Source organism: Thermobia domestica, chromosome 8, assembly GCF_964235325.1.
Source record: "Thermobia domestica chromosome 8, izTheDome1.hap1.1, whole genome shotgun sequence".
NCBI classification, from domain to species: Eukaryota; Metazoa; Arthropoda; class Insecta; order Zygentoma; family Lepismatidae; genus Thermobia; species Thermobia domestica.
Window position 1 is genome coordinate 224,956,966 of NC_137461.1, and position 13,102 is coordinate 224,970,067.

General features: G+C 37.3%; 1 long non-coding RNA gene across 5 annotated transcripts in view; it reads right to left on the reverse strand.

Annotated features, from left to right (window-relative positions):
- The window catches only part of LOC145693454 (uncharacterized), a 262,867-nt gene that overhangs the window by 141,166 nt on the left and 108,599 nt on the right, over positions 1 to 13,102 (reverse strand). For 4 of the 5 annotated variants that reach the window (XR_014132778.1, XR_014132779.1, XR_014132780.1 and 1 more), the window contains exons 5-6: positions 12,484 to 12,607; positions 4,401 to 4,470 (exon numbers count right to left, since the gene is read on the reverse strand). This is a non-coding gene — a long non-coding RNA (uncharacterized LOC145693454). The remainder of the gene's footprint in view (positions 1 to 4,400; positions 4,471 to 12,483; positions 12,608 to 13,102) is intronic. The other variant, XR_014132781.1, reaches the window with a different exon arrangement.

Genomic DNA, 13,102 nt, shown 5'->3' on the forward strand with positions numbered 1-13,102 from the left:
CCAAAGGGAAGATTCAAATGATTAGATATTTTAAGTTGTCAACATTTTTTCTTGCAAAAGGTCCACAGTTTATATTGTTTCTATTGTATTAAAGACATTTAAGAATAACTCAAGAGAGAAAGATCTAATTTGCAAAGAATTCCGAGACAGATCTTTATGGAGAAGACTCATCGGAAACGTAGATCTTGCATAATTGGGAAAAGATGGGGAGTAATAATAATAATAATAATAATAATAATAATAATAATAATAATAATAATAATAATAATAGTAATAATAATAACTGGAGTAAACTAACAAAATAATAATAACAAGTTGCTGTCAGTTTTCATTGTTCAATTATACAGTCGGTGAAGTCAGTCTGATCATAACAGAAAGTAATCGTTGTTAAAAGATTCTCTTTGAGGAAGGGCAGCGGGGAGGGGGAAATTGCCCCTGAGTTTAAGAAACATATACTCTTTAATAAATTGTATACTAAAATAATAATAAAAAACGTGAAACTCTTATAGTTACCATTAAACAATCTTGCTCACCGTAGAAATACTTAAGTTGGATCACCACCCGGAAGCCAGAGATACCGATTTCTCTGTAACTTTGGGGGCATTCAGATGTGTGTTTGGTTGCAGAAGGCATATATGAGGATTTTGAGATAAATTGAATTCAAAATATGCCAAATCCGCGGGGGCCCATATGAGCTTTGGAGAGCCCGGGCCCCCTCAGCGCCCTTTCCCGGAACTCAGTACATATTTTAACCCATTCCCTTAACTATTGCGCAATGAAACGTTACATATTATAATTATTGCACTATAAGATAGAGTTACGTTTTAGCTACAATACAAGACACTGATTCGTTTGGTTTTGTCTTCTGATATTGAAAAAGGAAACAAATAAAAGAAAATATTTGATTCACTTTAAAATGAGCACACAAGATGGCACTTTCTGTTAGATCTTACTAGAAGTGTTCAATTTTATGAAATGTTTATTTGTATGTGTAAATTATTTTAAAGTAATGATCGTATTACGAAATAGCTATATTGTTTGACCGTTTTCCGTGTTATGTCTCACATTTTACTTAAATATTAATTTACATGCAAGGAAATAGATTTTGATAAGAAACTTGCGCAAAGCTCCATGCGATGTTGCCAAATTTGAAAGTTTACTATTGTAGTCATCATAAGAACATTCCTGGATACTACCGTTGCAGTTCGAGAAACAGAACTTAACTGTGAATTGCGGTAAGGGTCTAAAACTAATTTCTCCAGTAAGTATCCAAGCAGAATTTCATGATTACTTCCTTTATTATCTGGCATCAGTAAACACTCGACACTATCTGGCAACGCCGCACTATTCAAGCAGCGTTTGGCATAGTACCGAGAGAACCTAGTGATTCACCTTAAATGGCGCTACTGGTTTCTGTACGAATAGTTACCAAATTCTCCTGACTGATTTCTGGGATTCTTCATTCAAACTAATTTCGGATAGATGAATAATAGTTCCGCTGCCTTATAGTTGTAAACTGTTTCCAACTTAACTCGACATTTATCTGTAGTAAACAATGGTCGCTACCCGATACGTAAATAAATATCTTTGGAAAGGGAATGTATATCAAGGAGATATGAATCTTCCACTGTAATATGAATCGAAACTTGCATTTATATTTACGTATCTTGTGTGATATTTATTTATTTTGGACTGTTACTATATATCTACGCATGGCAATACAATTTTAATTAAAGAATTTTAGTTTTAAAGATCCATATGAGATGACGCAACTACGTAATTTTGCTTTTCACCACAATTTTTTGTTTCCTTGCTATTATTCTACAAATACTCTATGAATATGTAAAAAGCAGAGAAATAATAGTCATAAATCTTCACTTTCAGAAGAAAACCAAGTTAGAAACTTTAATTTCCTTCTGGAGATTAAACATTGGTCGCTTATCATTTCAAAGTAATTTCTCTACTTTAAAAGATATGGGTGCATCTGTTGACATATTTCTTACCTACTATAACAAACTTTACTTTTTGAGGAGGTTTCTGTGGGAGGAAACCTTAAACTACTTAAATTTAAGCCTTGTTCTATCAAAACTTTAATGCATAATTCTTAACAATATTATGCGAACAATTACAGAATGTAGATTTAAAGAATTATTATACATACCAAGGCAATTGAGAAAATGTTTACTTAAATGTCGATGAATCATAGAGAAATTTCACAAACAGTACTTTTTGTAGCACATTTTATCCTTTTCTATTTTTTGTGACAACCGAACTTTTTGAGTTTTCACCGAAAATAGAACCTCAAAAACTTGTTAAACTTAATTTAATAAAATGTTAAATACTTTTGTGATGACTAGAATTGAAAAATTTGTCTTTATTATCATCATAATAGTAGTATTAGTACTACATTTTCAAACCGAGTCGTGCGTAGGTAGGGTTGCCATATTCAAGGGCTCCGATTTCTTTGTAAATTTGGAGGGCCTATTCAGATGCAGAAGGTATATATATAATGATTTTAAAACAAATTGTACTCAAATTCTGCCAAATATTGTATATTCACAAATTCAGTAGGGGCACCGCATGAGTTGTGGAGGGGACCGGACACCTCGGCTTCCCAGGATCGGCGCCCTTGGCCATATTACCTGATTTTAGCGGGTACCACCAGATTTTTCAGGTCCTATATTTGTCCCCGCTTAATCATCTCTTATTTATTGAAAACCACCCGCTTTTTTGGATTGGATAAAAATCTAAGACGACTTTGTTGAATAAGTGTTGTTATATTCAACGTAACACGGTACATCTTTATGTCAACCTCAATCTCGATTGAGTTAAATTTGGACTCGCGCTCAGGCTCAGGCTTAGGCTGTGAGCTATTTGTCCAGTGCGTGTGTGCAGATTATTTAGTATTTCTTAAGGAGAAAAACCGTATAAACAGTATCTGCCTTATATTGCTTGCTTTTATTGGTGAAAACTTGCCTTACAAATATCCTTATAATTACAGAAATCTTACTGTAATACTTACTTTACAATTCGAGATTCACAATTGTTGAACTTAATAAAACATTAAAGGTAAAAAATAAATTTGCTTTACTTTTGTTTCGTTAGAAAAGTACATTCGAAGAGTCCTTTAACAAAGAAATCACAAAAAAAAACAAACAAAAAAAAAATCCGAAGGATCACACATCAGTATTTGTAATACAAAGGTTCACATCAGTACTTACAGTTTAGAATCCCCCGCTTTTCTAATTTTAAAATATGGCAACCCTATGCGTAGGTTGGCTATCTCGATGCCTGTCACCAAAAACGGTAAGAGATAGCAAAATTTGTTTTTAATGAATTCTGCATTTCCAGGATGAGTTTTATTTCGACTTTTATCCCTCTAACCAAATAGCAAGTAGTTGTAATGCATGCAGTGTTCTTCAAATGAGTAGTTACGTCCTTGAACAACTACGAATACATTTGAAGCTTCAATGTGTACGTTGAATGCATTAATTTAAAGGTGTGTAGACATTTTATTATTTTTAGTTCCGTCAGAGTCCTCTATCCAGCAAGCACTAAAGTACTTGCACACTAGGAAAAGAGGCAACATTTTTTGTTTGCTTTGCTACTAAGTTGATTTCGTCGTTATTGGAAAATGTGCGTAAGGTAGAAAGAGGATTGCTGTGGACTGGGCTGGATATTTCGTCACAATTACGACATTACACAACAAAATTGACATGGGATGAACGATGTGAAATGTGAGGAAGAACATGAAGAAAATGATAAAGAATGAACAAAATTTCGACGCGTTGAAGACTTTCTTCAAATTCATATCAAATATTTAAAACCCAAAAGTACCCGTGATTTATAATGTTAATATTCAAACGTGTTCTTAAGTGATTTCTTTATTTTACGTCATAGCCTTATGCAACACATATACTAGGGAGGACGAAACTCAATACTAAAGTAAGACTAAAATCTCTACTCGACCTTTCACCGATACGTACGCATGAATTTATTTCTGGAAAATTTCAACTTCGATATGAGGATAAATTATTTTAACATTTGTAAAAAAAAATCACTCGTAAAATTAGATTAAATGTACAGAAGTGTCGAGATTTCTGGGAGAGGAAGTTCTAACCCTCAGGACCTACCCTCTAAGCACGTCACTGAATATGAGAATAGTTTCAAAGGAAACAGGAACTTAATCATGAGAGCACACAGGAGCCGTCTTTAGATAGTATTGCAGGTGGTGTCAGCCCTTATTCTAAATGCAGGTATAGCTTAGGAATGTTGTGCATAATTGATACAGTAACTTTAACAATATTATTATATTATTATTACTATTGTTATTAAAATTAAAGAAAAAAAAACAAATTAATTTGCTCTTTTACCTGTGTGTAAGTTTATAATCAACTTACTTTTACTTGTATTGTATTTGCGTCAGAGCTGTCACCACCTTCGTTTCGAAACATTTGATTTGGGTAATACCTAAAAAAAAATCGTTTTATATTAAACAGAAATTCTCATGTATATTAACAATAAACTACACAAAATGATTTATGAATGAATTAGGATTCAACAAAACGCCTAATCATTATGATGCAATTGTAGAACGCAGTGACTGAAATTTTTACTACGTGGAAACCGCGTTCTTAGAGTTTGGTGATTATGGAGACTTAGGTAGTGCAGTGCCGAGTAGCAGAGTGAAGGCAACCCTTTGACAACACCTCTTTAGAAGTTTAAACGCTACCTTAACAGACTGAATGCAGTCATGGGCACCAAGCGAATGTCAATTAAGAAGTATATTGCAATTCTAAATATGTCAGGGCGAAGTGTTTCAGGATTCCCAAGGATTCAAAGTTTCATTTCTAAGAACTTTAGTTGATAAAGGCACTAACAGATAGGGATATAGAACAAAGAGTGCGAAGGTGAAGCTCACTGCTCTATTTGTTGGGAGAAAACCATACAATGTTGGATCAGATTTTGTTTTCGGATGTAAGGTATTTTTTTTAACGGTGCAGTTAGAGAATAAAATAGCTGGTACCTAGTCATTGATATTCCATTTGAGGTTCCTGAGGGCTCGTTAGATAACTGTAAGATGAGATTACTGTTTGGTGCATTGTGTCATCCTCCCCTTATCAAGCCTAGGGAGAGCGACAATATAACGAAAATGCACTAACAGTAACCGACGAACGTTACGTAGCAGTGCTGAAGAATTTCTTTACTCCGAGAATCAGAGATATTTCTTAACAGGATAAATCTGTGGGTCCAGCAAGACGAAGTTGCAGCCCACACAGTTCGTGTAAGCATTTCTGCTGTTTCCTGGACACGTGATTTCTAGATTTAAATGTACAATTTGGCCCCCATATTTCAGATATTGCTCCTCTTGACTTTTTTTTTTTTTTTTTTTTTTTTAGTTTAAGGTCATTTGAAAGAGATTGTGGACAAACGAAAGGTGGCAAAGCTCCTAGATCTGAAACACTGCATAACCCTATATTCACCGAATACGTCGTAGCATGTTATAGAAAACTTAAGATGGCGCTTTAACAATACGTAAAATATAATGGAAACCATTAGAAAGACATTTTCTTAAATGCATGCCGAAAAAACATAGGCGGAGCTATGGGAGCATAGGGGGGCATTGTATCCAAACGTTTTGACAAAAAATAAAAATACCACCCACAAGGTCCTTCAATTCTCATTTGAATTTACCGTGCCCCCCAGCACACAAAAGGTCTACCCCCCAGGAGACAATTCCTAACTCCGCCCATGAGAACGAAAGCTACAGAATAAGTTGTTCATTTGTGTCCCAAACTCTACTATATCTGATATCTGTCTGCCGTAAACCATCGAGACATTGAAGTTATATACTATGACACAGTTTTAGAAAGTATTTCATTAGATAACCTGTTGCATTGAAAAGCAACATGAAGATTAGCTGGATATACAAGTGATCCTCATTGTCAGTCACAATGAAACTTCTTTTTTTTAAAAAAAAAAAAAAATTAGAAACGAGAGTGCCCGATGTCATGTCTACAACACATACCGGAATAATACTTTTGGTTAGGCTGATCTGTTTAGAAGGCAGTCCTTAGTCCTAGTGAGAAATAACAGGGTACAATAGATACACTTTTAGGACCTAGTCAGCTTTTTTTTTTTTTTTAGCCTAGGAGTTAGCTAGCCACTTACTCCAGACTGAATGGAGAAACACATGACGTAATCTTGAGGTGAGGAGGAGACCAATAAAGGATGCTAGTCGTATTGTTGTTCATGCCTTAAGAAAAATGATTCCAGATCCGGAGTTACGAGAAATTCTCAGATAACATGGTTTTTGGTGGGAGCACCATGCCAAGACTGGAATTTCGGCTTTCTCGGACGATAGTGTCGATCATACTGTGGGTGAAACACCTTTATTTAATATAGTGACGCACAATAGCAGGATTGCTTTCACCTGCTATTGTGCGTCACTATATGAAGTACAGATGTTTCACTCATAGTACGCTCGACTTCATTGTCCGAGAACTCCGAAACTCCAGTCTTGGCATGGTCTTGGTATGGCCAAAACCAACATCCCGTGATGCAACATTTTCCTATTCGCTGGATCTGGCTCTGTGTGTCTTTTAATTGTCCCTAGACCGAAAACTATCTTAAAAGAAAAAAACAGTTTGACAGTATCCAGGACGTCCAAAATAATACAACGTGGAAACCCCAGCACATCCCACGACAGGTGTTTCAAGAATGGTTCCAGCGATCCATACAACCTTAGAACTAGTGCTCTCAACGGGTCGGGTCGGGGTGAAGACCGACCCGACCCGACCCGTGACTCGAATTGACTAACCCGACTCGACTGACCCGAACCGTGATCCGACCTAATAGACCTGACCCGAGCTGACCCGGTTGACCCGACCCGACAACCCGACCCGAGCTGACCCGTTTGATCCTACCCGACAACCCGACCCGAACTGATCCGACTGACCCGGGCTGACCCGAACCGACAACCCGACCCGACCCGACCCGAGCTGATCCGATCCGAGTCGGGTCGGGTCGGGTCACGGGTCGGGTCGGGTCAACCCGATCCGTTTAAGAGCACTATGGTCACGACACTGGGTGAACGCCAATATGCACTCTCATTGGGATCAGTATTGAATTCAAACATTTTCACCCGGGGGTGAATGTGAATTCCTCGGGGGGAGGGTTGTTTTTCTGTATTTTTGCAAGAAAGCAGCATATTTAACAATTCCATTCACATGCACATCTTACTTAATATTATGACTAATTGCTGATAAATATTCAATGTGAGATTATAATTAAAAAAAAACAATCGTTTAATTTTACTTAACATTAAATAAAAACTGGCAGAAATATTTTAGGCTAAACTTTAACTGCTATTTATAGTAGCTATTTTTGTTATTATTTCCTATATTCAGTAGTTAGTTTACCAATAGTTTAGTTTACAAAATCTTCAGTAGGATTAGTGCCGTGTCGTGGAAAATCAGCGCTTGGGGCGAGAGTATACGACGGCACCCCCGTATATATGAGTGAAGTCGATAGACCAGCCGCGAAAGGTGAGAAAATTTTAAAAAGTAAACTCTGCTTTTCCTTGATTTTGAGCACTTTTTATTATTTTTTTCCTTTCATTTTATATATGTGCGTATGTCCACATGTGCACATGTGTTTCATTCCTCTCTCTTTTCTTTCCTTCTTTTCTTTTCTTTTTCTCTCCCGAATTTTGCGCCCTTATTTCGGCGCTCGGGGCCGTCGCCCTGCTTGCCCCTCTTCTATGGCACGGCAGTGAGTAGGATCTTCGTCACCTTCAATAGCAATCTTTCACTTATATGCTACTATTATATTGATACATTCTATATAAATCTCTAACCTAGGAGGGATAACTGTTTCTCCCTGATCCCTCTAAATGACGCCCTCTGAATCTCACCCTTAACTGACTTATTTTTAAGTAAAGAAAGATGTGTTTACTTTAACAATCGTAAAACACATTTACGTCTGTTACTTACGATGCGAGAAATGGGATTTAGGCGCTCTATTTCAAATAATGCAAGAACTACATTTTCAAGAACTGAAGTCTGCTGACATCAGAGATCATATGGAATGATCGAAAGATCTTCCCTATCTTTCCTTTCCTATCTCAATCTGTGCTAGTGCTACCTACTAATATAATATAGGGCGAGAGTATAATACCTACTAAAATACAAACCTTTCTTCAACAGTTGACAATTTCATGTTCTGTCAAACTTGGTCATAGTGATAAGAAATACAGGTTTTATTGACTATTTTGGTATTCTATCTTAGATGTTACATGTTTAATATTTATATAGAATGAGTCTGCGTCATTTATATGTAGATATATTGAGAGATCAGATTTCGTCTGCACGTGCACGGAAAGAAAAGCAAATAATTTGGTGAAGTAATTTCTACATTTTGTGACTGAAATTTTGGGAGTTTCTCCGGGGGGAATGAATTTTCTTCGGGGGGGGGAGATTCCCCTCCGGGCTACCCCCTGAATTCATCCCTAATTGGGAATTAAACCCGGACCACGTCTACCGAAGCCCTTCACGTTAACCACTAGCTAGATCAAGCGGGGGATTTGTATATGCATCTTAATGAATATTTGGCACTTTCGAGGTTTGGTTATTTCTTTTTATAACTGATACCAATGTCTGACGTGGGAGAAATTTTTTTCTTGCTTTAGTTCTATGTGACGAAAAATTTCTTCAAAGTCAGTGTTCTCACCTGCTCGGACGGCAAGGGGTCTTCTCGGAAGGCAGTAGCAAGAGTCTCTTGGCGGAGACAAAAGGGAATCGTTTAACTACAATAATAGGGGTTGAGGAAACAGGAGAAGACCTGTGATTTTTTCCAACCCTTCAACTTTCATTCCAGAATAGCTTCTTATGATACCGGGACCCGTGCCACTTTGATTTTTCTTTCTCGGTAATTAAAACGTATTTAACAGTATATATAGTTGCACGTAAGAAGATACATAATATGAATTTTATAATGTAAAATTTAAAAATACAGTATGATATTTAATTATAAAGTACTAATTTTATTTCATCACTTTCAGCCCAACAAATGAAATTCAAACAATTCGCTCCCTGGGTCTTGGTCATCAATACTGTGTCTTATTCTTTGTCTTGCAGTCAAGTCTTGGTCCTGCATTTCGTAGTCTTGGTGATCTTTCATGCTATACAAGAGCCAAGAATGCTCACCTCATCGGTACAAATGAAGACCAAGTGTGATTTTGATTATGGTCTTTCATACTATACAGAAAGCTCGAAAATACATACGCTCATCGTTACTTGGTGATCACCAAAACAAGGCCAAGAGCAAGATTACTATGCAATTCGTCTTGCATATCCAATCTTTATCTTGTTCTTGTATCGATGTCCTTGGGCTTGGTGAAATAAAATGAAATATTCACTTTAAGCAGGGGTGTAGCCAGCAGGTTTGTGTAGGAGGGGCCCGTCGTTTTTGAGGGGGGCCAGCTACAATGTACAAAGCAAAAAAATGTGTTGCTGCTAGTGTTTTTGAGGCCTAAAACAAAGGAAAATTTTGGTTTCTTTCTGGAAAACTAAAGACACTACTTTAGCTTATTTATTATTATTATTATTATTATTATTATTATTATTAATATTATTATTATTATTATTATTATTATTATTATTATTATTATTATTATTATTATTATTATTATTATTATTATTATTATTATTGTCCATAAATTATATTCAAGATAGTTTTTATTATGCTTAATGAAGAACTACTGCCCGGGACCAAACGCTATACTTTTGTGCATAACTATAAAGATAACCAAGAAAGTTCTGTCCCTTTTCGTGGAGGTCTGTGTTCAATTGGACCTCACACCGTGAGTTGAATGCGAGTGGAGATAAGGCGAACGTCAGTTGTTGGTGTGGGTATATCCAACATACTACCCGGTTGTGGCAATTCAGACAGAGGGAACATGGGACATCCACAGAGCGTCATAAGAGCATGTATGCTGAACGAGTTCAAATGGAGGTCAAACGCCGCTGTAGCGGGACAGAAAATATGCCAGGCCTTTGTGGAGGGTGTCGTGACGACGTGGACATTGCAGCGATGGTTTAACAAGTTTAAGGACGATGACGAAACACCCGAAAACACCACATGCCAGAAGACCAACACATGTACGTACAAAGAGGAACTGGGACTACAATTCAGTGTGTGGAGAAACCATTCGGCAGCACATCCATCAAGTTGGGAAGCACTACAAGTTGGGTCTCACATGTTTTGACTTCGGGCCAGAAGGCAACGCGGCAGTCGCATGTATTTATTTACTGTTCCGGAGCCATTTCTGGACAGGGCGTTGACATATGATAAAAAGTGGGTCCTATACGAAGCTCCACGGCGCCGTCATCATTGGTTAGCATCCCATGAACCGATTTCAGAACAGCCGAAACCAGCACTGTACCAGAAGAAGGTCCTTCTGTGTGTTTGATGCATCGTGCATCGGGAACTGCTACCAGCTGGTCAGAGTATCAATGCAACTGTGTAGTGTCAGCAGTTGAGCTGTGCTCAACAAAAACTCAAAACTCTGGAGCCATCACTTCTGAATTGCAAATGGGTCCTCGTTTACGGGACAACGCTAAGTCCCACATGGCAAGGATGACTCAGGACACATTATCCGCCTTGAATGGGAAACAATATTGAAACTACTATATTACCCGGGTATTGCACCGTCCGATTATTACCTGTTCCATCCTTTGGACAATCACCTTAGAGGACGCCAGTTAAAATCCCTACTAAAAGTCCAAAATGCACCTGATACCTTCTTCGTTTCACGGCCCACCAAGTTCTACCGCGATGGATTCCATGGCCTTCCAGAACGTTTTCAGAAGGTCGTCGATGTTGATGGGGACTATTTTTGATCTTCCAGGTTAGGTGACATATCGATGTTCGAAGGTGGTGGGTGAAAAAGCAACAAAACTTTTCTTGGTTACCCTTATATTTAAATTTAAGACATTGTATACAGAACCTATGTACACAAGATTGATTTTCTTTGAAATTTCACTTAATTTGTTTATGGTTTCCTGAGAAAAATATTTATTTATTATTCGTGACTAAAAAACAACAACAATTATTTTATTACACTGAGTAGAAATAAAAGAGAGAGCAAATGAAATCCTAACTGAATAAAAACATTGTTTCTCACCAAATTTTCCATCCTCTATGTCTTTTAAAATACTTGTTAAAGCATATAAAAATATAATGTACTTACAAATCAGTTTAGTACCTTTGTTTTATGGCTGTATTTATAATACCTTGTTAAAACGTTTGTCTCTAAACTGTCAAATATAAATCACAGTAAATTGTGTAATCTGCTGTCACAAAAAAGTATCCTATTTTTCGATCGGTATGGAAAAACAATATTTCTCCATACTATTTTACCGTAAATTATTTATTGTCAATAAACTTTGTTACTTTTAAATGAATGAAGCGAGATAATTTTACTATGACGTTTTAAAAGGTGGTCATTTGTGGGGGGCAGGAAACCATTTAAGGGGCCTGGCTCCGATGGGCCCCCCTTGGCTGCACCCCCTGAGTTTAAGGTCCCTCGATTCTGCACCGAGGCTAAGGGATATGGTGGCCATGAGAAATGAATGAAATGGTGGAATGAAGAAAGTGGGAGGAAACAGGAGAACCCCGAGAAAACCCACTACACGGCGTTTCTCCACCACAAAGCCTACTTAGCACAAGCTGGGATCGAACCATGGACACCATGCACCAGAGATGAACTTTCTACCACTGAGCTACCGCGGCCCTGCTTGGGCTTGGTCGTCATATCCAATCTTAAACAACTTCTAGTTTTGTTCTAAATTCAGACTCCATGTCGGCGTAGATATTAATATTAGAGTCGATTGGTAAAATTAATCTTCTACATTTAAAAATTAAAGTACACACAAGTACAAGAATAAGCATTTACCATAAAAACACTAGCTGCAAGTGTTCAAAATAGATTTATGGTTTCTATAAAATCAATTGAAAATTGCTATTTTTAACTAGGCAGCTAGTGAAAAACACTAGTTTTCGACTCCAGCCGAGTTTAAGCTCAACCTAAACTTAGTTGACCAAAGTGAACTGACCCGACCCGACAACCCTACCCGAGTGACCCAACCGATAACCTGACCCGAGCTGACCCGATTGACCCGACCCGACAACCCGACCCAACAACCCGACCTGAGCTGACCCGATTGACCCGACCCGACAACCCGACCCGAGCTGACCCGATTGACCCGACCCGAGCTGACCCGACTGACCCGATCCGAGTTGACCTGACCCGACCCGACCCGTTTGAGAGCACTACTTAGAACCGATGTGTAGATCCAACACTATAGTACTTTGAAGTGGAAAGGCACGAATAAGTGGTAAGTCATCCTTATGACAATTTACAGCATCTGCTCGGGAATTAAATCAAAAGTTCTTGCATACAATTAAAATATGTTAATTTACCTGAATAAACTTCAGTCCTCATTGGGCTTTTTTCCTGCATTAGTAACTTAAAGAACAGTCAGTTCTCCAAATTGGTATTCAAATTAATAATTCTCAATCTCTACTACCAATCAAACTCCAGCACCTAAAAAAAAAAAAAACACCTCACAGTATATGAACAAATTATTTTGTTTCCTATTTAATTAGAATACAAGGTACAACATTATTTTAAAAACTAAGTTAAGAATTATTGTAACGTTAGTCAGTTTTCAATAACTATTTAACAATACAAATATGTAATATTAAAAATGTGTAGACAATTTAGAAACTTTTTAATCGTATTCTAACTGGATAATTTATTGAAATGAAATGGAATCATTCAGTTTAACATTCCAGGATTATGCCCTGTAGGCTAAGAGAGACGGATGATTAAGACAAGTGAAAGATAAAGGAAAAATGAGAATATGGAATGAAACGGCGGTGCCCCCATGCATCAGAGTTAAGCGCTCTACTACAGAGCAACCGTTACTCTTTCTCTATTCTAATGGATGGCAATGTATTCGAGGGGAAGAAGCGGTTGAAAGTTTATGCCAAAAATAAAGTATGCCAGAAGCACCTCATTTTGGAATATGAAACTCGG